This window comes from Delphinapterus leucas, chromosome 10 (genome assembly GCF_059928025.1).
Source record: "Delphinapterus leucas isolate spDelLeu-1000000601 "Yukka" chromosome 10, BTC_Dleu_Yukka2, whole genome shotgun sequence".
NCBI lineage: Eukaryota > Metazoa > Chordata > Mammalia > Artiodactyla > Monodontidae > Delphinapterus > Delphinapterus leucas.
In genome coordinates this window covers 67,980,742-68,006,220 of record NC_143138.1, presented here as the reverse complement: position 1 = coordinate 68,006,220, position 25,479 = coordinate 67,980,742, and the positions used below count along the sequence as shown (strand labels likewise).

The following is a 25,479-nucleotide window of genomic DNA, read 5'->3' as shown; positions in this document are numbered from 1 at the left end:
CGCGCCCGGCCGCCCGGACGGGAACATGCGCCGCCGACAGGAAAGTTCCGCTGAGAGCCAAGCGGAGGCCGCTGTTGCCCCGCGCCGGGTGGACAGCGATTCCTCCTCCCTCTACAGAGCCGTCTATGCTACAGATAACTTTTTTCAGGCATGAATGAGGCACGGAAATCTCAGGCCGGAAACCTAGGAATGGTTTTAGTGGTGGGTCCGACAGAATGGGTTTGCACCCCGCTAGCCACCAGAGAGGCACGTTGACCAGTCAGTGCTTCAATTGAGCCTCGGTTCCTCCTCATTCCTCACCGGGGGATAACCCTGGAGGCTTGTTAGGATTGGATGAGATGATGGAAGTGCCTGGTGCGGAGATATGGGGCTCAACACTGGGGATCGGTCATTGCTGATGCTGCCAATGATGATTGCTACTACTGCTATCGCCTCCTACAGAGGTTAGGCGCAGCTCTCAGGGACCCCTGAAATTGATGCGCACCATGTAACTCTAGGTTTTACCCCCTCCCGTCCGGTTTCCTGTTAACTGAAGCTGGAAAAAAAGTGGAGACAAGAAAGGGCTTTCCTGATCACTGTCACTCAGGGGGAAGTTAAGGATGCAGGTTCTCCTCCCTCAAGTTGGGAATTACTGCCATGTGGGCTCCAGTTAACGAGAAGAGTGAACTGTGTCAGCTATCTTCACTACAGCCCCAGGTTCCCTTCCTCCTCCTCCTCCTTATCCCAAGAAGTGAACATTGACGAGATGATGAAAAAATTCTGAAAGTGGGTTCTGTTTTCCTCATAAAACCAAGAGGATAAAAAAATCGTTTCTCAGACTTCCCTGGTGGCTCAGTGGTTAAGAAACCGCCTGCCAATGCGGGGGACACGGGTTCGATCCCTGTTACGGGAAGATCCCACATGCCTCGGAGCAACTAAGCCTGTGCTCCACAACTACTGAGCCTGCTCTCTAGAGCCCGTGAGCCACAACTACTGAGCCAGCGTGCCACAACTACTGAAGCCCACGTGCCTAGAGCCCGTGCTCCGCAGCAAGAGAAGCTACCGCAATGAGAAGCCCGCGCCCCGCAACAAAGAGTAGCGCTACCCCGCTCGCCACAACTAGAGAAAGCCCATGGGCAGCAAAGGGGACCCAATGCAGACAAAAATAAGTTAATTAATGAATTTTTAAAAATCCTTTCTCCTTCCCACTTCCTTTTTCTTCTGGGCCTTCACACCTCTAGATATCAGTTATTTTTTGGAACAAATTAAGTTATACAAATACAAGTGTGTGTTCCCAAACTATCCATGGGGATTTAGATCTGCAGAAGGTGCTCCAAAAGTATCACAGCTTTCACATGTCCTTAGATTTTCCATTCTCACTTAGCCCCTTGGCTTTTGAGACTCAGGAAATTTTACCTTGATACCCTTCTCCCTTGTCTGAAGAGACTTTCCAGAAAAGCTCTGATATCAGTCACTTGAACCTAAATTAAATTTTGTCACTGTGTCACACATGTATACACATGGATTTCCATTTACATTATCCTCTGGAAGGAAAGGGCTCAGCTGGCTAAAGACATTTCGGTAACCATTTGGAAACAGCAGGTTCATAGATAGAAAGCAGCATGCTCAAAACCTCTGGAGGCTCTCTGCTCCCTCAAGTAAGGGAACTTCATCCTATGATCTTAAAGGACAAAGGATGCCTCAAAAGCTGGTTCACTTTTCTCAGAATCCTGAGATCACCTGAGGTCCGACCCCTCCCTGCTCCACATTTTCACCAGTTGGCTTCTTAGCTTGGACTACCCATGTGACACATAAAGCAGATTTGGTCTCAAGTGTCGAAGTAGGTTCAGGTGAGAGCCCTAAAGATGACCAAAGTGAGGAGAAAGAGACCAGTGAAGCTGGGCAGAAACTTGAGAGAGCAGTCTTATTGTTTATCTCCCTCCCCTCTCCCAAAAGACCCAGTACACAACTATCAGAGACACCCACACTTACCTGCTTCCTCTGTTACTGAGGTTGAGCAACAAGGGCCAGGGCTGGCTCCCCTGATGATGGAAGCCTCCCAAGATGCCATTGCCCTTCTGTGACATCACTGCTTCCTTGCCCTCTGGGAGCTTCCCTGACAACTTGAATGATGTTATGCCCTCACAATCACCTTTGGGAATCATGCTACCCCCCAATTCACTAGTAGGAAAGTGGGTTATATTAGGGAGGAATCCTTAGAGTGATTTACATGCATAGCTGCCTATTGATGGCTCTGCCTTCAAGTGCGGTTTAAAAATCTGGGGTCTTCCTGCTGGGATTAGAGAAGACTCACCAGTGACTTGTTAATCAGAAACTATAGCTCGGCCTTCTTCATCACTGTGAACCCACACCTGGAAAAACACCCTCTTCCTTTCACCTGTTTAACCTCCTCCTCATTCCATGAAAACCAGCCCAGTCCTTCTTCCACCAGCCACATTTCCAACCCACTCCTACTTCTGGATGTCAAAAAACATGATCACTCTGAACCAGGTTCCAAGGTGACAGATAGTTTTACTTTCTTTGACAGCCATCCTATTCTTTATTTTTTAATTTTTGGCTGCGTTGCGTCTTTGTTGCTGCGTGCAGGCTTTCTCTAGTTGTTACGAGCAGGGGCTACTCTTCCTTGCGGTGCACGGGCTTCTCATTGCAGTGGCTTCTCTTGTTGTGGAGCACAGGCTCTAGCCGTGCGGGCTTCAGTAGTTGTAGTGCACACACTCAGTAGTTGTGACTCGCGGACTCCAGAGCACAGGCTCAGTAGTTGTGGTGCATGGGTTTAGTTGCTCCATGGCATGTGAGATCTTCCCGGACCAGAGCTCAAACCCGTGTCCCCTGCATTGGCAGGCAGATTCGTAACCACTGCACCACCAGGGAAGCCCAGCCATCCTATTCTTGGGATGTTTTTTAACTTACACCTTGTACACAGCTTCTCTTATACTAGATTATAATCTCTGGGAGGCTTGAAAAAAAAATCCACCCCAGCATCTATTGAAGACCTGACAAAGCTGCTGCATTATAAAATTCCCCATTCAGCAATTACCTATTGGGTACCTACCTTGTACCAGGCACTGTGCTGGATGCTGGGGAATACTAATAAGACGTGCCAAGCATAAATGTAAGCATTTTAGAGCTATTAATGCATTTGATCCTCACATCGACATAATGAGGCATGTATAAGTATCACCCCACTTCAAAGATGGAAAAACTGAAGCTGGGACATAAGGGGTGGGGTTTGAGTACAGGACACTCTTATAACCATGCACTGAAGTGAAGAACTATACTCAAAGTTGAGCTTGGAGTACTCTGGTCTGTAAAGTGAAACTAATAAAAACCCATCCCATCTGGATGTTCATTCAGACATTTGTTGTCCCCGAACTGTATTTCAGATGCTAATCTAGCACTGAACAAGAGATTATAGGTCTCTGCCCTAAAGTAGCTTACCTTCTAAATAGGGGAGACAAATAGTAAAAAATAATTTCAAATTCTAATAAGTGCTGAAAAGAACATAAAACCAGAGACCTGTATGGGAGAGAGGCTGTCTAGAGAGGGAAGAATTGGGTAAGACCACCCTGATGAGGCGACCTGTGAGCTGAAATCTGAATGCCAAGAATGCTAGAGAGAAGCATGTGAAGGCTCAGGGAAGGACAATTCTAGGCAGAAGGACCAGAGCTCAGGAGCAGCATAAGGTTGGGTAAGAACCACCAGATGACTGCTCTGGGGAGTGGAAAAGTAGCCTGTAGCTACTTTTGATCAATTTCAGGGGTGGTCCTGGGAGGGTGTGAAGGATACTGCTGATCAACTTCTAGGGAAGCAGCACAGATTTATTGTAGTACCTGATAAATGACCATGTACATTTGCCAAGACAATAGACAGATGTCATAGAAACAGATGCTTTTAAAAATTTCTACAGAGAATAATTCCATTCTCTCCAAGAAAAAGAAAGACATCCAAACTGAAAAAGAAATAAAATTATTTCTGTTCACAGATGACATGATCTTATATGTAGAAAACTCTAAAGAGTCCACACCAAAAAATAAAAAAAAGTGATAACTAATAAATGAATTCAGCAAAGTTGCAGGATACAAAACCCACACACAAAAATCAGTTATGTATTCATACACTAACACTGAACAATATGAAAAGAAATTAAGAAAACAATTCCATTTACACTAGCATCAAAAAGAATAAAATACTTGGTAATAAACTTAAAGAGAGAAAAAAACTAGTACACACACACAAAAAAAAAACTCTAAAGTGTTGCTAAAAGAAATTAAAGATACAAATAAGCAGAAAGTCATTCTGTGCTCATGGATTTTTAGTACTACCCAAAGCAATATACAAATTTAATGCAGTTCCTATCAAATCCCAACATTTTTTGCAGAAATATAAAAATCCATCACAAAGCTCGTATGGAATCTCAAGGGATGCCATATAGCTAAAACTGTCTTGAAAAAAAAAACAAAGCTGATTTAAAAACTTACTACACAAAACTACAGTAATCAAAACAGTATGGTACTGGCATAAAGACAGTCATGGAATAGAATAGAGTCCAGAAATAAACTCTCACATATAGTCAAATGATTTTTTTAAATAAATTTATTTATTTAGGGCTGAGTTGGGTCTTTGTTGCTGTGTGCAGGCTTTCTCTAGCTGTGGCGAGTAGGGGCTACTGTTCATTGCTGTGGGCAGGCTTCTCATTGCAGTGGCTTCTCTTGTTGTGGAGTATGGGCTCTAGGCTCACAGGCTCAGCAGTTGTGGCTCACGGGCTCTAGAGTGCAGGCTCAGTACTTGTGGCACATAGGCTTTGTTGCTCCATGGCATGTGGGATCTTCCCGGACCAGGGCTCAAACCCATGTTCCCTGCGTTGGCAGGCAGATTCTTAATGACTGTGCCCCCAGGGAAGCCCTAGTCAAATGATTTTTGATAAGGATGCCAAGATCATTCAGTGGGGGAAAGGACAGTCTTTTCAACAAATGATGCTGGGAAAACTGGATATCCACATCCAAAAGAATGAAATTAGACCCTTTCCTTACACTATATACAAAAATTAACTCAAAGTGGATCAAAGACCTAATGTAAAATCTAAAACTGTAAAACTCTAAGAAGAAAACAAAGGGGAAAATCTTCATGATTTTGGATTTGGCAATGATTTCTTGGATATGACACCAAAGGCACAGACAACAAAAGAAAAAATAGACAAATTGGACTTCATGAAACACCACTGTACATCAAAAGCCACTATCAACAAAGTGAAAAGACAACCCACGGAATGGAAGTAATATTTGCAAATCATGTATCTGATAAGGAATTGATATCCAGAATATATAAAGAACTCCTACAATTCAACAACAACAAAAACAAGCAAGGCACTTCAAAAATGGGCAAAGAACTTGAAGAAGATATACAAAGGAGATATACAAATGGTCAATAAGCACATAAAAAGATGCTTAACATCACTAATCATTTGGAAAATGCAAATCAAAACCACAGTGATACACCACTTCATACCCATTAGGACAGCTATTATAAAATAATAATGTAAAAAAAAAACCCCAGAAAGTTACTAGCGTTAGTGAGGATATGGGGAAATTGGAACCCTTGTGTGTGGCTGACGGGAATGTAAAATGGCACAGCCACAGTGGAAAACTAATGGTTTCTCAAAAAGTTAAACATAGGATTACAAAATGATCCAGAAATTTCACTTCTAGGTATATACCCCAAATAATTGAAACTATGGACTCAAACAGATACTTGTATGCCAGTGTTCATTGTAGCATTATTCACAATAGCCAAAAGGTGGAAAAAACCCAAGTGTTCATCAACAGATGAATGGATAAACAAAATGTGTTATATCCATACAGTGAAATGGTATTTACCCATACAAAGGAAAGAAATACTGATACATACTACAACATATTGAAAACAATATGCTAAGCGAAAGAAGCCAGAAGCAAAAGGTCACATATTGTATGATTCCATTTATATGAAATATTCAGAACAGGGAAATCCATAGAGACAGACAGCAGATTGGTGGTTGCCAGGAGCTAAAAGGGGTGGGGGGGAGAACAATGGAGAATAAGTACTTAATGGGTATGAGGTTTCATTTTGGGGTGATGAAAATGTTTTGAAATTAGATATGTGATTTCATAACATTGTGAATGTACTAAATGCCACTGTGTTGTTTATTTTATTGAAATATAGTTGACTACAATGTTGTGTTAATTTCTGCTGTACAGCAAAGGGATTCAGTTATACATATATGTATATATATATACATACATTCTTTTTTAGTAGTTCACTTAAAATGGTTAATTTTTTGTTACATGAATTTTACCTCAATTTAAAAGAAACTAGGGACTTCTCTGGTGGCGCAGTGGTTAAGAATCCGCCTGCCAATTCAGGGGACACGGGTTCGATCCCTGGTTCGGGAAGATCCCACATGCCATGGAGCAACAAAGCCCATGCGCCACAACTACTGAGCCTGCACTCTAGAGCCCGCTAGACACAGCTACTGAGCCCACGTGCCGCAACTACTGAAGGCCACGTGCCTAGAGCCCGTGCTCTGCAACGAGAGAAGCTACCGCAATGAGAAGTCTGCACACCAGGACTTCCCTGGTGGTGCAGTGGTTAAGAATCCGTCTGCTAATGCAGGGGACACGGGTTCAGGCCCGGGGAAGGGAAGTTGCCTCAGAGCAACTTAGCCTGTGCACCACAACTACTGAGCCCACGTGCCACAACTACTGAAGCCTGCACGCCTAGAGCCCGTGCTCTGCAACAAGAGAAGCCACCACAATGAGAAGCCCGCGCACCGCATGGAAGAGTTAGCCCCCGCTCGCCACAACTAGAGAAAGCCCGCACACAGCAACGAAGGAAAAATAATGAATAAATTTTTTAAAAAAAAGCCCGCACACCGCAACGAAGAGTAGCTCCTGCTCGCCAGAACTAGAGAAAGCCGGCGTGCGGCAATTAAGACCCAACACAGCCAAAAATAAACAAATAAATTTTAAAAAAAAGATTTAAAAAAATAAATAAATAAAAGAAACTAAAGCTCAAAGAGGTTGAGTTACATGAGATCTCATAGCTGGTAACTGGTGGAGTTAGAATTTGAACACAGATCTAAGAATATATATAGTCACAGATCTAAGAATATATATATATATATATATATATATATATATATATACTCACATTGCACAGTGAGAAGACAAAGTGTTTACTAATCTATAGGTAAATGACTGTTATGCTGGTGCTTTTCTGAGAGTAGGTTCCAACAAGGGAGTAGGGATGATGCCTTCCAAGTAGTAGGTGATCAATACACATTTTTCTGAATAGGGTGGGAAGAATGGTCCCCACTTACAGACTCCGAGGTCTGTAGAGACCTTGGAAGTATCTGGGAGGGGCTGAAACTTCCTCTAAGCAGTGAGGGGTTCTTCCTTACGGTTGGTGGTAGAAAGGCAGAGGCAGCTCCTCTCACATTCTGTATGACCTTGGACAAATCACTTAACCTCCCTGAGATGGGTTCTTCATCTGTAAAATGGGAATAACATGCTTGCAATGGTGAGAAAGAAATGAGAAAAATGGCTATAAACAAACTTTCAAAGTGCTAAACGTATGTGCAGGTTTATTTAGTTCAGAGAAATTTTGGCCAACATCTTTGCTGTTTTAAGTCAATTCCACCATCTCCTTCTAGAGGAATTATTAGCTCTTACTTCTACATGAGATCGGCTGGGATTCCCCAGACTCAGCTGCACTTTTGCAATTATCTTGGTGATAGCACCTACCTCATGCTTATTGGAATTGTGTTTGACTCTTCCAGATGGGACCAGATTGGTCCATCTCAGTAGCCTCAAAGTCTGGTACAGGAGTGGGTTCCATGAACATGTATTGAACAGAATATTAAGAGTTGTCCACAGCCCCCATTTGCCATGAGGGGATTCAGTTTCAATTAAAACAAAACAAAACAAAACCCTGGGGATTTTTTATAGAAAGATGAAAAGCACACAGGCCCTGAGGCTCCTGGAGGATACAGACACACAAACATAATTATAATACTGTCTTTTTTAAAAATTACCATATATATATTTTAAATTAATTAATTAATTAATTTTTGGCTGCATTGGGTCTTTGTTGCTGAGCGCGGGCTTTCTCTAGTTGTGGCGAGTGGGGTAGCGCTACTCTTCATTGTGGTGTGCGGGCTTCACATTGTGGTGGCTTCTCTTGTTGTGGAGCACAGGCTCTAGGCGTGTGGGCTCAGTAGTTGTGGCTCACGGGCTCTAGAGAGCAGGCTCAGTAGTTGTGGCGCACGGGCCTGGTTGCTCCGCAGTATGTGGGATATTCCCAGACCAGGGTTCGAACCTGTGTCCCTTGCATTGGCAGACGGATTCTTAACCACTGCACCACCAGGAAAGCCCTATAGTACACTCTTAACTCCTGTGAGAACCAACTATCAGCAGAGGTTCAAAGGAGGAAACATTTTGTTCGACATTCCAGGAGTCTAATCTCCCCTTCAGCTACTTCTTACACATTTCTAGGCCTAACTCTATTCCCATAACATCACTCAATGTATTGTTCATCACTGGGTGCTCAGTAACATGTGGTTGCACCAATTCAGGCCTCAGGGCCACCATTCCCTCTTGCTTAACCTCTACTCCCAGTTAGTAAACTTACTCTGCTTAAGGCCTGGCCCAAACGTCACCTCTTCTGTGATGCCCCCATGAACCTGAAGGCCAGTCCTTTCTTTGGGCTTTCTTGGCACTTCATTCCACAAATGCTTATTGGGCCATTCTGTTTCAGCCCTGTAGACAGAGTTATACAACTTCACCTCTGTCCTAAGAGCTTGTGCCCACTGGGGGAGGCAGACCAATAGAAGGCAGTTACACCACTGCAAAAGGGAAAACACAGGGTAAATACCCTAAGGGTCGCAGGAGACACCTTTGGTGTCTACTAAGCCATTACTCCCCTGTCCAAAACCGCCCACCTACTCAGGAATGAGGCTCATAGAGTATGTTTGTACTATGCGTCAGTTCCCTAGCAGTAGCTGATTGGCCCAGGGAGAATACCTAATTACAATTGGATTTTATGGCCCCAAAACTTGGAGTCAAGTTTCAAAGGTGCAGAGAGCTATGAAGTAAACAGTCAGAGGGCACTGGGCTGAGAGTCCCAAAGGAGAAAGGGAAGAAAGGACCAGGGTTCCCGGCTGTGGAGTCCAAAAAATACCCACCTCCTTTCTCTCCTTACAATCAGGTCCTTGTTTTGCTTAAAGGAGCTTCAGGGGCTTTGGATATCATCACAACAGCCCTAATTCAGACAGGATTGGCCAGGCAGGCTCCCAACCTAGATTGGGGTGAAAGGAGGGAGGGAATAGGCAAGTCAGATCAGGAGCAGAAGTGGGAGTTGGGTGAAAGATGGATAAGAGGATTCTGAGTGGGGGAACAGGATAGGTAAAGGCCAAGAGGAAGGAACTGCATGAGTAAGATACAAAGAAACAAGGCTAGAGATATGACCAGGGGTAGGGTCACACAGGCTCTTGTAAGTCACATTAAAAGTTTAAGACATGCTTAGGTGGAAGGCTGTGGGCTTCCTGGGAGAGCTAACTCACCCCTGTGTCTTTTCTTTCTCTTGCTCCAAGAAGAGCCCTGTCTGTACTTTGCTACCTCTTGGAGTCTCCAGAGGACACATAGGTGGAGAGGGTTGTGTGAGGAGAGTTATTTGTTTTTTTCTGTGCTTTCCTTCTATCCAGAACTCCTCCTCTTCCTGTGAGGCCACTCTTGGCTGTTCCATGAGCTTTCTCAGAAACAGGCATAAACAGTCTCGAGTCTCTCTTCTGTCCTCCTGGCCGGCCTTTTGTATTCCACCCTTTCTCATGTCTGCACTGCATGGATGAGACCCTGGCTGTTTTTCTGCTCTGTTCTGGCTCTCCATGGAGCTTTGGGCCTGAGCTTTCGTGAGTTCTCTCCCCTCAGTTTCCTCCTGCCACCAGCTCTTTGTGAGTGACTGAAACCATTTTCTTAAATGTGACTCTCCAAAAGGAGAAACCGCTGGCTTTACCCATATGAAACTTGAAAGCACTTTAAATAAGGTGCCACCCCCAAACTTTAAGGGAGTTAAACTAATTTTTAAAAAAGATTCGATGTCTCGTTCATGTTCCTGATGTAGCTATTGACATACACTTCACACTGGAGTGTCTGAAATTGTGGTGGTCCTAATTTATAGGATTTCTTAATTAAAATGTCTGCCGAATAAATTTGGTTTTTGTTTTGGAAAAAAGAAAAGTTTAAGACAACTTACATTTGAAATTGCACCACAGGTGTAGGTTGGGGATCACACCTGGGGGTAACAGGACCTCTACAACGGTCCAAGCAGGAAACGTTGGTGAACTAAACTGAAGAGGGGGGTACAAATGGACAAATGGAGTCAGAGGTGTTTAGGAAATGGCATCTCAGGTCTTGGCAACTGAAAATGGGGTTAAGAGAAGGGAGGAGTCAAGGTTGACACCTGCCTACCTGGGGATGCCTTTTATGGAGAGGGGAACTTACCTGAGAAGCAGAGCTAGAGGGGGTGTGGTTGTTTAGAGTCTCATTGCTCAAACCATGACCAGAACAAACAGCCTGGCCTCCCTGGGAGCTTTTGATAAATGCAGATGCTCAGGTCCCAACCCAACCTATCACAATAAAGTTCAAGAGGCTCTCACTGATTCAGTGCCTGATGAGTTGTCAGTGCTGGTCCCTTTGCTTGTCTTATGCCTCGTTCTTTACCCAGTTTAATCTTTCAGGGACCACTGGAATTTTAAGCCCTTCAGCACCAAAATTTGTAAATGGAGATCCTTGGGTTTCAGGGGTCTGTGAAGACTGAATGTGTATGCAGACTCTGATATGTATGGACAGTTTTCTGGGGAAAGGACCCACAGCAAGGTAAGAACCTAGAAGATAGAGAACAGAAAAATAGAGAAAGTCAATGAAACCAAAAGTTGGTTCTTTGAGAGATCAGTAAGACTGACAAACCTTTAGCTAGACTGAACAAGAAAAAAAAATATTCTAGTTATTAAAATCAGTAATGAAAGTGGGAGTCCGCTCTGAGGGTTCTGAGCCAACAGCTTCTTTGCGGGAAGAAAAGAAGCCTCGTTGGAGAGAAGACGGAGGGCCGGAACAGCGCCATCTCCGCCAGCGTGTGCAGGGCCCTTTTCATTGGGTACTGCATTTACTTCGACCGCAGGAGACGGAGTGACCCCAACTTCAAGAACAGGCTTCGAGAACGAAGAAAGAAACAGAAGCGTGCCAAAGAGAGAGCTGGACTTTCCAAGTTACCTGACCTTAAAGATGCTGAAGCCGTTCCGAAATTCTTCCTTGAAGAAATACAGCTTGGTGAAGAGTTACTAGCTCAAGGTGAATATGAGAAGAGTGTGGACCATTTGACAAATGCAATTGCTGTGTGTGGACAGCCACAGCAGTTACTGCAAGTGTGGCAGCAAACTCTTCCACCACCAGTGTTCCAGAGGCTTCTGACTAAGCTCCCAACAATTAGTCAGAGAATTGTAAGTGCTCAGAGCTTGGCGGAAGATGATGTGGAATGAGAAACAAATGTCAACATAATAATCTCAATTTAAAAATATTTTTAAAATCTTAACTTGGAAGATGATCAGCTCTGGGGGAGTAAGGGCAAATAAGCTTGTTATGGACTGTCCTACACTGAAATTTACCAAAGTTAATTTTTACTTTGTGTAGATCCATTTGTCTGTTTTATTTATTTTTCCCAGTGAAAAGTGTATTTTGATAGAGGTTTTCATTTTATAAATACACTATCAGTTACTGAAATATGGATTTTATTTATTCCTAAAACGTGCAATTAGAATGTACATATAAAACATCACATTACTTACATTAAAAATACCCAGTGCTCAGTTTTGAAAGATAGGCCAAAAAAAGTGTAGAAGAACACTGAAGAATGTACCTTTTTTTTTAAGCTAGTACAGTTCGCTATACATCAGAAAATTGGATGGAAACTTGATTGTGTATTAACTGAGCATTAAAATCTTAAGAGATTCTTTCTTGCCATTTAATATCTTACATATGTATAATGTGCTGCTATGCTATAACAACAACTTCACCCCCACTTTTGAACTGTTTTGTTTAAATCAGTGGGCCTAATGTGTTCCGGATATTTATCTCCTTGTATTTTAGATATGTGTAGTTGCAAATAGCACCAGGAATTAGATCTGTATACACCCTTAATCTAGCTGAGTAAGCTTCGCCAGTTAATGTCTGCCCTCATTTATAAAACGAGGGAATTGGTCTGCTAATTCAGCTTCTAATTCCTTTAGTTCTGTTTAGCATTTTCATATCCCTTTTTCTGAGGGATATATCTGTTTGGGCAACCAGTTGCATTTTTTAATACTCTGAATTTTGCATGCTTGCCTGACTTAGTATTTCTGAATTGATTTTTTTTATTTTTTAAGGTATAACTTGTGTTGATTTTCACTTAAATCATGGTACTGTCACTACTTTTGTAAATTAATCTGAAATTTAACTTTCAAGGTAACTGGGACAATATGCTTGTAAAAGTGTGTGTTCCCCTTTGCTATTATCATCAGTGTACCTCCTTAATCCCCTTCCAGCCTGATTCACTTATCTTGTTATGAGAATAAGGTGTAACTTTGTGGCTGAAGACTTGCAAAGAATGAAGATAATTCTCAAAATAGTGACATTATCTGAAGCCACAGATTCAGTATCAGACCTGAGAATAAAGATCTTTGGTACTTAAAAAAGAAAAAAGAAATGAAAGTGGGAATATTACTACCGATTCTATAGAAATAAAAAGGATTGTAAGAGATTACTACGAATAATTATATGCCAACAACTTGGATAACCTAGATGAAATGGATACATTCCTTAGAAACATAAAACCTACCAAGACTAAATAATGAAGAAATAGAAAATCTGAATAGACCTATAACTAGTAAGGAGATTGAATCAGTCATCAAAAATCTCCAGCAAAGAAAAGCCCTAGACCTGATGGTTTCGCTGGTGAATTCTACCAAACATTTAAAGAAGAACTAATACCAATCCTTCTTAAACTTTTCCAAAAAATTGAAGAGGCAGGAACACCTGCTAACTCATTCTATGAGGCCCTGATACAAAAGCCAGATAAAGACACTACAAGAAAACTGCATACCACTACCCCTTATAAACACTGATGTAAAAATCCTCTACAACGGGCTTCCCTGGTGGCGCAGTGGTTGAGAGTCTGCCTGCCGATGCAGGGGACACGGGTTTGTGCCCCGGTCTGGGAAGATCCCACATGCCGCGGAGCGGCTGGGCCCATGAGCCATGGCCGCTGAGCCTGTGTGTCCGGAGCCTGTGCTCCGCAACAGGAGAGGCCACAACAGTGAGAGGCCCACGTACCACAAAAAAAAAAATAAAATAAAATAAAAAAAAATTAAAATCCTCTACAAAATACTAGCAAACTAAATTTAGCAGCATATTGAGAGGATTACACACCACAACCGAGTGCAATTTCTTCCTGGAATGCAAGGATGTTTCATCATTCTAAAATCGATCAGCGTAACACTGCACATTAATGGAATGAAGGGGGAAAAGCACATGATCATCTCAATTGATGCAGAAAAGGCATTTGACAAAATTCAACACCTTTTCATGATTAAAATGTTCAACAAACTAGGAACAGACGGAAACTACTTCAACATAATAAAAAACATAAATGAAAAACCCACAGCAAAAATCATACTCAATGGTGAAAATCTGAAAGCTTTTCTTCTAACAACAGAAACAGGTCGATGATGGCTGCTTTTGCCACTTCAGTACTGAAATTGATAACCAGAGCAATTCGGCAAGAAAAATAAATTAAAGGCATCCAGATTGGAAAGGAAGAAGTAAAATAATCTGTTTGCAGATGGTAGGACCTTATGTGATAAACACTAACGATTCCACACAAAAAACTGTCAGAACTAATAAATGAATTCAGAAAATTAGATACAAACTCAATACACAACTGTGTATTTCTATATGCTAGCAATGAAATAAACAAGAATAAGAAATGTTGGCAAGGATGTGGAGAAACTGCAACCCTTGTGCACTGTTGGTGGGAATGTAAAATGGTACTGCTACTATGGAACACAGTATAGCAGTTGCTCAAAAAATTAAAAATGGGATTATCATATGATTCAGCAGTTCCACTGCTGAGTATGTACCCAAAAGAACTAAAAGCAGATATTTACACACCCACGCTCATAGCAGCATTATTTACAATAGATAAAATGTGGAAGCAACCCAAGTACCCATCAACAGCTAGACAGATAAACAAAAAATGGTATTTAGACACACTGGAATACTATTCAACTTTACAAAGGAAGGAAATTCTGACATACGCTACAGCATGAATGAACCTTGAGGACATTATGCTAAGTGAAATAAGCCAGTCACAGAAAGACAAACACTGTATGATTCTACTTTATGAAGTATCTAGTCAAATTCATAGAACACCTGGTTGTTGCCAGGTGGTTGCCAGGAGGTGGGGGGAGTAGAGAATGGGGAGGTATTGTTTAACGGGTATAGAGTTTCAGTTTTGCAAGATGAAAAGACTTAAGGTTATGGAGGCAGATGGTGGTGATGGTTACACGTTATGAACGTATTTAATACCACTTAACTGTACACTTATAATGGTTAAGATGGTCAATTTTATGTTGTGTATACTTTATCACAATTTTAAAATGAAAAAAAAGAGCTAAGATCCACTAGGATCCAGAAAAAAATGTTCCATAGTTGGATGTGGGGCTTACAAACACAACACTGGGGAACTCAATATTGTTTAAGATCAAAGTAACATCTTTTTCCTATAAAAAGCATTCATTTGCTTTGTAAGCATATTTGGGAGTTAAGAAACATAAGTCTGGACTTTCAAGAGCTACATGTCAACTGTCCTGGATTCTCTAACCTCTTAAGCAGCCTTTGGGGGTCCCAGAACATGTTCATTGTAGCCTTTGTCACATTGTAAGGCTTTTTGTGTGGCTGTCTCTCCTAAGAGCCTATGAACATGAGGCAGGACCCTGTTTCCTGCCCAGCACATGATGCTCAATGAATAAATGAAGGAATGAGCAAACGAGTGAGCAGCAGGAGAGAGAGATGCATCTGCAGTTCTAAGGAGGCCGAGGGAAATCAGAGTTTGGGTTCTTCCTGTGGTTCCCTTCATCTATTTCTCTTAACCTCCTTTGCAGCCTCATACCACCTGCAGGAGGCCTTCCCAGATTGTGCCCAGCTACCACACTGAAGGTCTGGACCTCCAGGAGAGTTCCTCCTCCTCATCTGCCCTTCGCCTGGAGGAGGCAGCAGGCAAGGGCTTCACAAAGGGAGGCATAAGCTGCCTAAAAAGGATGTGGTAGGCCAGGGGGAATCAGGCTTTCTGCTCCAGCACCTCCAACCCCAGGCCCTCTAAGAGGGGGAACTGGCATGCTTCCTCATCCCTCCTCAGGGCAGGTGTCCCAACACCTGGTGGAGGCCACTGGGCTGCTCCAGCCCCGCTGGGAAGAAGATGTTGTTCTCCAAGGTGGCATCTTCGTGAGGCTGCTGAAGGGCACGGTTGAGTGCCACAGGCCAAGAAGTCCCTGGTGTGTTGGCTGAATGCTCACCTCCTGTGTCTCCTTTCCTAATGGATGAGAAAACAGCTCTGTTCTCTTTGTCCTTAGAGCTGAGCAGCCTTGCACTAGTCAACTTCTCTGAGCCATAGTTTACTTATCTGTCAAAATGGAGCATGATGCCTACCTCATAGGACGGATGAGGGAAACCTTCAAAGGGCTGAGCATAGGACCTTGCACAAAGTAGGTGCTCAGTACCTGTCAGGAGTCTGGACTGAGTGTAAACTTCAGCCCCAACAGAGGTTAGAAACTGTCCCCAGAGGCCTGGCTGTTGCATCACCAGTTAAACCATGTGATTGAGCTAGTGACAAAGGCTTTGGTGCCTCAGCATCCTGAGATAAAGGATGGGAAAGGCCTGTTTCTCCCATCTTCCTCCCATGAGTGGCACCTGAGAGGGAACCACGGGACGGAGATGGCTTTAGAATAAAACACAAAAGCCAACACATATTGAGCAATCACCGGGGTCAGGCTAAGCCCTTTATGTCCATTAGATCATGTAATCCTTGCAAACACCACGAGGAGGGTACTATTCTCTGCATTTGTCAGTCTTACTTTTATTTATTTATGTTTGTTTATAAATAGACTCTTTTTAGAGCTGTTTTAAGTTCATAGCAAAATTGAGCGGAAAGTAGAGTTCCCTAAAACCCCCTTTCCCGACACATGCACAGCCTCCCTGCCATCAGCATCCCCCAACACAGAGGTGCGTTTTTCTCAATCAATGAACCTACGTTGACACATCATTGTCACCCAAAGTCCACCACTCTTGGTGCTTGTACATTCTATGGGTTTTGAGAAATGTATAATGACATGCAGAGTTTTACTTTTCAATACCAATTTTATTTTTTATCAAAGTAGTACATGCTCAGTGTAATGCTTTGGCTTCAAAGTCAGAGTACAAAAAAGGCTTATATTAAAAACTAACCATGCCTCTTCCCTGCCCTCTCTGCCCTTCCTAACCCCAGGCCCAGGCTCCAGGGGCAGGGTGGCGTCCTTATATACCCAGGGGGCCACACAGTTGGCACCAAAGTACCAAGAACGTCAAAAGGGACTGGAGACAAACAGCACATTAGGGCCAAGTAGCCAGATAGGCTGAGCACACCCTCTGCCCTAAGGGGATCAACCAGGCATCTCAAATAAGACATTCTAGAGGTATTTTAAAATCTTTGCTTGCTTCTTCAGAAGCCCCAGTACTCATTTTCAGGGTTTTGCTGGATGAGGGGAGCTAAAGCCACACACAGGAAGGGCACTATGATGCAAAGCTGCCTGGGTGGAGGGAGATTATGGTTCTGGCTGGCTGCATGGCCTGCGAAAATTTCTCCCCTCTGGACTTTGAGGTCTTTGTGTAAAAAACCAAGGGATTGGACAGGTGATCACTAGGGCCCTGCCTGTGCTGACAGACTGAGTTTGGGCTGCTACTGCTGCTAACAGCCCCATCTCTGGAGCTCTTCCTGTGAGCCGGGTGCTTCCTTGCAACCACCCTCAAAACAGGCAATATTGCCTCATTTTACAGATGAGGATTGAGACTCAGAAGGGCTGTCAGGGCCACACAGCTAGAGAGGGGCAGGGACAAGATTCTAAACCAGAGTGCACACTCTCCTTCCCTGGAGCTGGATCCCTGAGACTTCTGTCCTGTTTTCCCCAAAATAGATGCTCTAGTTTGTGTGTGGCGGGTGGGTGGTTGTGTAGGTAGGTGGGTAAGAGGGGGTCCCATGGCTTCCAGTGACAGCAGGGCCCAGCTTACTTGGCCTCCAGGATTTCAAGCCTCTAGGCCCCACCTCATGGTGAAGACCATTATGCCCACATCCTGTTTAATGCTAATCTCTCCTCCTAGGCCACTGGTTCTCTGCCTTGGCTGTAAATTAATCATCTGGGGAGCTTCGGAAAACAAAGATGGCTGCGCCTCACCTGTAGAGATACTGCTTTAATTGGCCTGGAACAGGGTTCTAGCACTGGTTGGTCAGAAGAGCACCACAGGTGATTCAAATGTGCAGCCAAGCCTGGGAACCTCACATTAGCCTGTCGGCTTACTAAGGATCCTTGTTCATTCCCTCACCACGGCTCACCTGGCGGTGGGGAGTGTCTGCTCTTTGCCATGCCTCCCCTGCCATAAAGGCAGAGCAGCCTCTGTTCTCAGCTGCAATGTAGCTGCCTTTCTCTGTAACAAGCTCTACAGCATCATTACTCTGCTCTCCTGAATTCATTGTCCTCCTGAAAGTAGCCAAGGCCATGATGCTTCTCAGAGATTCTCTGGAACAAAAGCCCCTGGAATCCAGGCCTGCCCTGGCTTGTGGTGTGGAGAGCCCACCTTGCCTGGGTCCTCTCTGCTCTGCATCTTAGGGGAAAAGAACTGGGGAGGACAGGGTTTGTCCCCCACCCAGGCTGCCCTGGGCCTTTTCTGGCTCCTAGGTGAGGCTATCAGCCTCACAAAACCAAAAATGTTCCGTATTAAAAAAAAGGACAAGGACAATTCTGGAAGCTACAAGGGTCTCAGAAGAGAGTCAAGCAAAGCTGAATGCTACCTGAAGGAAGGGAGTCTCCTGTTTTCTGCCTACTGAACTCAGCTACAGAAAGGTGCCTGCTGTGCTCCTGACTTAGGACTCCTATGTGGACTTCGGGCCACAGAAGCTTAGATGCTGATTTTAGAGCCCGCAAGAGAGAAGCAAAGTTGGCAGCAGAAGATCAGGTGAGAGGTGGGCTTGGGGATGCATTGGCAGTTGTAAATAAGCTGAGTCAGAACCAGGAACTGGAAGTGGTAGTGGGGGAAGGTACTCATGGCAGTGCTCTGAGGGGGCCACTAAACATGGCATTCCTTGGCCTGTTCTCATCCTCCATGAAGCCTGGGCTTTGAAGCCACAAATTCATGGCAGGTCAAACCTGGAAGTGTCTGGAAGCCATGTGGCATGTGGTTTTCAAACTGAGTTTATTGGAACTGTAGGGGGTTCTTCAGAATTGGTAGGGACTCTGACACACCATGTCCTGCAACTACCAACATGGCTCTCTTATCTACTTAATGAACAGGTGTACAAGATTTCACTGCGTTAAAATAAAAAGATTCTGTGCTAAAATAATGCTATCAAAATTTGAAAACCATGGATCTAGTAAACTTATGAGGGATGGATGGGGAAACTTACCCAGAGTCACCCTCTAGTCGCTTACCCCTCAGGCCAGGTCTATCCCCACAGCATACCCACTGGCTTTATGGAGCAGACAGCAGGAGGTTCTCTCTGGAGGCCTTCTTGAATGCAGCAACAAAAATGGCCAAGAGAGGAGCCACGTGAGGAAGAGTCACTCTCAAAAGAATGAGTGACCCCAAGACTCAGACTTGCAGACCCTGAAGGGCAGTGTGAAGCTGCCTTGGCTCAATTGTCAAAAGCCCTCAAGATTCTAGTCTGTTCTTACCTTCAGGGAAATGTAAGGCCTTGGCCTGGGAGGTGGGGTCCCTGGATTCTAGGCTGCCCCACCATTTCCTGGGACTTTGGGCCACATTCCTGGGACATTAGCCTTCTCTTTAAGGGAGGAAGCTGGGCACGCTCACTCAGTCCCTAGACTATGGGCCCTTGAGGACAGGACCTGTCATCTCCACTGTGTGCTGCATCCTCCTCAGTCCAAGGGATTCAGGTACAGGGCTAGGCACAGGAATCCTTAACTTCACGGAAAACAGTTTTGTTCATTGGTTTTTAGAACAGGGCTCCCATCAAGTGGCTCTCCTCATCCTCCACATACCAACTGTGACCTTTGACAACAGTGGATGACTTTCCACACTTTCTGTAGTGAAGCTTTCTCCTCCCTCCTGTTTTCTCCCCTGGGTTTGCTCCTCTGGTGGTGAGAATCTCAACACTCCAGAGAGAGTGAACGCTGGGGACTTGCATTTCTTCTCCTTGATAGTCTTTTATCCCTTCTTCCTCTGAGCAGCCCAACAGGTGAAGGTGCCCCAAGGCCATCAGGGCTGCTTATTAATGCAACAGAATTTGGCCGCATGTGCTTGCCCAAGAAGCAGGTGGAATATTCAATAAGTAGATGATCATGGATGGATTGCGCTGAGGGGAAGATCTGGTCCCCAGCTCAGACAGAGGTCTTAACCTCTTTTTGCCATGGAACATCCAGAACACCAGTGAAAAGGACCTTTATATGTACTTATTTGGGGCAGGGCCCTCCTTTCCCACCCTCCCCCTGGGTCTTGAGGGACAAACCCATAGCCAAAGACCACAGCCCCAAGCCCCAGCTGTTCTCACCTCCTGGCAATGACCAGAATCTGAGAAACTGTCTTCTTCCCCAGGTCTCCAACAGATCCCTTCACCCCCTACAACCTAAGCCCTTCAAGACTCCTCTCCAGAGTCCAAAGGCCACTTCTGAAGCCTTCCATCTCCCCAAGTCATGCCCAGTAGTCCCTGATTGTCCCGGTCCCTGGTCCTGTGGGAAGCAGCCAGCTTTGTGACTTCACAAAAGGCTATCCTGTGACAAGTTTGGGCCTGGTGAAGCAGGAGCTGGGCAGAGGGGCTCCCCCCAGGAACATCATGTGACTTTTCATGGAGAGACACCCCTACCTCTGAGGGAATGAAGAGGAACTGCCTCATAGTAAGAGCCCAGGACACCCTCTGCACCTAGAAACACCTCCCCTTGATAACTTCGGCTCCCAGGCCTAACTGGATACTCCTGGCTATATCTGGCAATATCTCTTTGGGGTCCAGGTCCAACATGGCCAGGTTTGGGGGTGGGGCAGTAGGTGATTACTTCAGGTGGTGGTGGTGGATCTCTGACATCTGAATTGACGGTCAGATCAGCTTTCTTCCATCAAAGTCATTCTGCTCCAGGCCTTTCAAAGTGAAAGAACTGATAGGGTGGGAAGCTTTATCTGACCTGAGTCTTCCTCAGGGCCTACTCCAGCAGTCCCCAGAGTACCTTCAGGTGGGTCAGGCCAGAGATCCCTGAGTCCTGTAGAAAAGTCTTGTGCTTACAAACAGGCATTATCAAAATCCAAGGGCTTCTCTCTCCAATGCTGACTCCACTGTTGTTTCTTCCCGGAAGGATTTACAATTCTAAAAACCTGAGGCAAAAGAGGTTCCTTACCTCCCCTGTACTTGTTCCCCAACCTCTAACTCTTACCTGGAGCATAGCCTCTGGGTAGAGCAGGGCCCCAGGAGTCAGCAAGGATGATAACTGGCAGCCAGGCTCAGGGATCTGACAGGTCCTGGGAGTAGATGGAGGGCAGAATTTGGGGCTTTTCATGCTCCAGCCCCTGTTTGTGCTGGGCGGGTCCATTGTGAGGGTGGCCCAGGGGACACCATCTCTGGCCATCCTCTCTGGACTCTACTTTGATTGTGACATCGCCATCCTGCCAGAGGACCCCAGGGAAGACAGTGAATGCACTCTGGGCAGGGTTCCAGATGCAGGCTTCATCTCAGCAGGGAGGCAGGGTCGACAGGCTGGTTTGGGGAGGGCAACATGTCTGAATTCACATCTAAGGAGCTCCTTGGCCTTGACTGCCCTCACCCTTGATTGACGGCAGCCTTTTCAGGCATGAGGAGGCCTAGGAGCAGATCCTCTTAAATCCACACTCTGATATGGGGATATATGTATATGTATAGCTGATTCACTTTGTTATAAAGCAGAAATTAACACACCATTGTAAAGAAATTATACGCCAATAAAGATGTTAAAAAAAAAAATCCACCCTCTGACCCACGCAGTTTTTAGTTCTGTGCTGGGACAGAGAGTAGACAGATGGTCCCTAAGAGTGGTTACTCCACTACTTCCCAATGTATCTGAAAATGTGTCCCAGGATTTTTCTGGTAAGGAGCTCATTTCTCATTTTGATGAGGAAAGCTTGAGCTCTTCCAGCAGGCAGTAGTACCGGGGGCAAAGAGAAATCAGCCAGGGCTGAGGTAGTCCTGAAGAACAGCAATAGGGTCAGCCACAGACCAAGAGTAATCACAATAGAAATAGCCACCACTTAGCTAGCACCTCCTGTGTGCCAGAACCCAAGCTAAGCACTTTACAGGCATGGTTCCACTTAGTCCTCATAACAATGCTAGAAAGGAGGTGTTATTCCCATTTTCCAGCTGGAGAAACTGAAGCTCGAGAGGTGAAGTAATTAGGCCAATTACGGGAGCACTAGTGTTAGGATGCAGGTCTGTCTACCTCCAAAGCTAGACTCAAGTGCTGACCTATCTCCTTCTGCAAACTCTGCCCAATAAAGAGGCAAAGAAACTATTTTCTTATCTGTCACCATCGGTGATAGGGTTAAAGAGAGAACGGGGAGAAGGGAGGACTTTGAGCCTGATATTACCCAGATCAGCTTTCGGATAAGGCAACCTTGACTGCTTGGCCCGTCTAATCTTTAATGAGACCCATTGGGAGGCAGCTGTTCTGATTTACTTCTATTTTGCAGGTGATTTAAGTGAGGCCATGGGGGCCATCAAGGGGAGTCCTTGGGGTCTGTGGCTGAGCAGTGGTTCTGAGGTGGGGCTGCTAGATAATATATAGAATGTCCGGTTCAATTTTAATTTCAGATAAAGAATAATTTAAAATATATAAGCATGTCCTCAATATTGCATGGGGCTCTTCTGGGGGCTCCTCACTCTGGCTGGGATCCTGGTATGTGGGAATTGGGGCGGGGCTGGGGGGTCGTTGCTTCATTTCTCACCTGAGTCTTAGGCCCCTCTATGAACTTGTGCCTGTGGGAGCAGGAGATGGTACTGACTTCTGGAGACTGCAGCATCTGTGGCCACTGGACGAGGTGGAGCCTCAGTTTCTCACTCTGTGAAATGAGAATGGTGGATGTGGATGCAGTCATACGGGGTGGTTGCTTTGCACACCTCTTGGGCAACAGGGGTAGTGTTCCATCTTTCTAGGAGGCTGTAGGGGCTCCCAGGAAGGGGGAGGGCACCAAGTGATTGATTGAATTCCCTTTTTTGTCCAGGCTGGGGTCCCCAGAGCCTGGAAGCCCCGAGCCTCTCCTCGGTGGCTCCTGTGACTCCCGGACACTTGCAGTAGCAGTCTTGCTCAGCAAACAGAGTGGGAATAGATGTGGGACAGGAGGAGGCACAGGAGTTGTGGTGGCACCAGGGTGGCGAAGGGCTAATGGGAGCACCTGGGTCTGGTGAACCTGGAAGTAAGTGAAGGGAAAGAAGGGGTGGTGGAAAAGGGAAGAGGGGGAGATGCGGGAGACAGAGGATAGGGGAAAGAGGAGGAGCATCCTGAAGCTCAGAGGACGTGGTGCTGTTGATTTTCCTACCCCAGTGCATGGGCATGTGTGGGGATGAGGGCAGGTCGGAGCATACCTAAGTCTGTAGCCCTTCGTGCTGGGACCAGGGCTGGGCTGCTCTTGCTCTCCCTTTGCCACTGGGCAGCCCTGCAAGCATGACTTCTTGCCCTTTTGGATGGTGGCTGCTGCTTTTTGAGGCATACCATAAGGGGAGATGGGCACACGCAGAGCAGAGGGAGAGTCCAGAAATGTTCTTCTAAAGAGGCCAAGGAATCTCTTTATCCAATGATTCAGGTGTGATGTGCCAGGTCAAGATGGGTGTGGGGGCCTGATTTATCTGTAGCTTTGTACTTGCACGTACTTAGATGTGAAAGTGTTGGCTGTGAGGACTGGTGCCAGTGCATGGTAGTGCATGCTTGTGTCTCTGGCACATGTTACCTTGGCCTACGAAATGTGACAGTGAGTGTGCTTGAAATGTGTCTGCAGCCCAGAAAACCTGAGGGCAGTCTTTTCTCCTTCCCAGAGCGGGAGTCTGGAAGTACCTGCAGGTCTGCGGCTGCAGGTATGTGGGGGGGCTTTCGGCAGAGGTATGGGGGGCACAGGCATTATAGAACAGAGATTATGGAGGAAGCAGTTGCTAGACAGGTCTTATATAGCTCCTGTTCTGCTTCCCTAGCCTCCTGGGCCCTGGCTTCTCCAAAGGCCCTCTGGCATGCCCCTTATTCCCATCATTTACCCAGGGCCCCAGGCTGATTTTCTGAAGGGGAGCAGTGCCATCTGGTGGCAGGCTGAGGCTGTGCCAAGGGGAGGCAAGCTGGAACCTGGGTTCCCACAAGGGATCTGCGTTTCAGGACCTCAGTCAGTGGGGAAGTCACCACCACACTGGCTAGATCATGGAAAAAGGGAGGGTATCTAAGGCTTGAGTGCTCCACTCTCATGCATTTTGGGTTCATGACCCGGGGAGGCATGGCAGGAAAGTCAGGTGAAGGATTGCTGTAGCACCGATGTAGGAAAGTTATCAGTCCAGCCTGTGGACCCATGAACCTGGGCCCCATTCCTTGGGCCACCAATCTGGGCTCAGATTTCTCATCTGTGTAGGCGGCAAACTGTACCTACCCTGTGGGGTGGTAGTGAGGGTTATATGAAAAAGTGTGGTTAAAACACTTGGCTCAGAGCTATATAAAGTCAGAGGTAATGGTAGTGGCCATTACAGGCAAAGTCCCAGAAGCACAGAGAGCTATGTGTTGTGGCAGGTGAAAGCGTTGCAGAGAGGTGGCACATCTGCCACACTGCCACCCAACATTCTAGAATTTTGTGCCTGAGTATCACCTGTTTCAAGTTATATACTTAAGAGGAGGGAAGTCTCTTTTCTGGAAAGCGGGGAATGGGGTCCGGTGGGGAACAGAATCAAGAGACCCAGCACCCAGGCTCTGGCTAGCTTCTTAATCTAGCTATGGAACCTGAGCATGGCAGACGGCTTGCTGTGTCCCATGTTCCCCATGTGAAAGTGCTGACTGTGAGGACTCCGTAAAAATGCACAGAAACTTACTCAGGACTCCCAGAGATAAAGGGTCGATAGGATCTTGTCAGGGAGAGATTCTGCTCAGCTGTGGAGTTTACCTTTCACGTCTCCAAAAAGGGATCCCCAAGTCAGAGTCAGGAGTCGTTCTGGTTCTGCTGCTAATTGGTTGTGTGATGTGAGTCAAGTCACTCTCTCCGGGTCTCACTTTTCCCAGCTGCAAAATAAAGGAATTAGATGACCTCTGAGGTCAGCTCTGCCTTAATCTATGTCCTTTTGATTTTTTCCTTTTCTCTGCCTCACATGTAATACCTAGGATAAATATTTATTGATCCTACAGGCTAGGTCTTGAACAGGAAGACCAGAGCCTTCTGCTTAATGACTGATGTGATTTCTCATACACTTCGGGAAATATTTTCTTAGATCCTGGTAGGTTCTAGGTATAACGGGGCCAATGGGAGAATAAAACAACGGCTCTTCCCTGTCACACAGGGCCGAATAGAGTACTGGGGAGGTATCCAGCCGTTTGGGCTGGCAGAATCGAGTCTCTCGCTTTTCGCTTCCGCCTTCCTGAGCAGCCAATGAGTACGTAGCAGTTCTCGTTTACACTAAAAACTACAAACCCCAGAAGTCAACGCGCGGGGCAAAACTGCTCACACGCCAATCAAGACTTGGTGGGCTCCGCCCCTAGAGGCGGAACTTCATTTTCCACGCGACTTCGGCTCGTAGATATTCCTCCGCTTGCCCTGGCGTTCTCCTCCCGCCTCCTGCCAGCAAGCCTCGCGCCAAGTCGGGTGATGCGCGCGCGCGCGCGCAGCGTACGTAGCGAACGAGTGACGCATAATATGTGGGCCGCTCCGGAGTCGCGGTCGCGTTGTGTGTGAGTGAGGGGGAGAGAGTGCGGGACCAGAAGCGGCGTGTGTGAGCTGTGGCCGCTGGCGGGGTCAGCGGGGAGCGGCGGAGCCGCCCGGGAAGGTGAGTGGGGAAGGGAGGGAGACGGCTCTGTGGCAGGGGCGCGAGGAGACAGGGTGCATGGTCGGGCGGGAGAGTGGGCGCCGGGCTGGGGGAGGGGCGGCACCTGCCTGGGCCGCTGGCTGGGAGGGGGCGGGCCGGGCC

General features: G+C 46.0%; 1 protein-coding gene and 1 pseudogene across 5 annotated transcripts in view; both read left to right on the top strand.

Annotated features, from left to right (window-relative positions):
* The first annotated feature begins 25 nt into the window (after positions 1–25).
* On the top strand, positions 26–11,844 carry LOC111174158 (mitochondrial import receptor subunit TOM20 homolog pseudogene; annotated as a pseudogene).
* A 13,369-nt stretch (positions 11,845–25,213) lies between these two features.
* DCAF1 (DDB1 and CUL4 associated factor 1) overlaps positions 25,214–25,479 on the top strand; it is a 97,166-nt gene continuing 96,900 nt past the window's right edge. For all 5 annotated transcript variants that reach the window (XM_089919405.1, XM_022572992.3, XM_089919401.1 and 2 more), the window contains exon 1: positions 25,214–25,338. The gene's annotated coding sequence lies outside the window, so the exon portion shown is untranslated. The remainder of the gene's footprint in view (positions 25,339–25,479) is intronic.